Genomic DNA, 1,329 nt, shown 5'->3' on the forward strand with positions numbered 1-1,329 from the left:
AAAAAAAAAAAAAAAAAAAAAAAAAAAAAAAAAAAAAAAAAAAAAGGACGCTATATGATAAATCCTTGTCCTAAAGTAAAATGACTGGTTGTTTAAAAAGAAGCATGTTTAGGGCAAGTCAGAACATCCAAAAATGTCTGTGTAAGTCATGAAAGAATTTATGAAAATAAATTTATGCCAGAAATGTAGTACAACCTAAAGGTGATTAGGCCTTTTAAATAAATGCTTTATAACATGCCACTATGACTCTTAACTGTACAACCTGCCTGTTTTATAGCTAGGGCCTGGAACACGAGGAGTTAGATGATGGAAAGAATCAGACAGTATGTGAGATTTCGTCACCACCATGCCTGCCTTACAAGAGCTCCTGAAAGAAGCACTAAACATAGAAAGGAACAATGAGTACCAGCCACTCCAAAAATGTACCAAATGGTAAAGAGCATCAACACAACAAAGAAACTGCATCAACCAATGGGCAAAACAACCAGCTAGCATCAAAATGGCAGGATCAGATTCACTCATAACAATATTAACCTTAAATGTGAATGTGCTAAATGCCCCAATCAAAAGATACAGACTAGCAAATTGGATAAAAAGTCAAAACCCATCAGTGTGCTGTGTACAGGAAACTCATCTCACATGCAAGGATACACACAGGCTCAAAATAAATGGATAGAGGAAGATTTACCAAACAAATGGAGAGCAAAAAAAAAGCAGGAGTTGCAATCCTAGTCTCCGATAAAATAGACTTTAAACCAACAAAGATCAAAAGAGACAAAGAGGGACATTACATAATGGTAAAAGGATCAATGCAACAAGAAGAGCTAATGATCCTAAATATATATGCACCCAACACAGGAGCACCCCAATACATAAAGCAAGTTCTTAACAACCTACAAAGAGACTTAGACTCCCACACAATCGTAGTGGGAAACACTAATACTCTACTGTCAATATTAGACAGATCAATAAGACAGAAAATTAACAAGGATATCCAGGACTTGAACTCAGATCTGGACCAAGCAAACCTGATAGACATTTACAGATGTAAATGTCTCCACCCCAAATCCACAGAGTATTCTTCTCAGCACCACATCGTACCTACTCTAAAATTGACCACATAATTGGAAGTAAATCACCCCTCAGCAAATGTAAAATAATGGAAATCATAACAAACAGTCTCTCAGACCACAGTGCAATAAAATTAGAACTCAGGATTAAGGAACTAACTCAGAATGGCACAACTTCATGGAAACTGAACAACTGGTTCTTGAATGTTGACTGGATAAACAATGACATGAAGGCAGAAATAAAGATGTTCTTCAAAAC

Source organism: Cebus imitator, unplaced genomic scaffold, assembly GCF_001604975.1.
Source record: "Cebus imitator isolate Cc_AM_T3 unplaced genomic scaffold, Cebus_imitator-1.0 Scaffold124, whole genome shotgun sequence".
In the NCBI taxonomy this organism is placed as follows: domain Eukaryota; kingdom Metazoa; phylum Chordata; class Mammalia; order Primates; family Cebidae; genus Cebus; species Cebus imitator.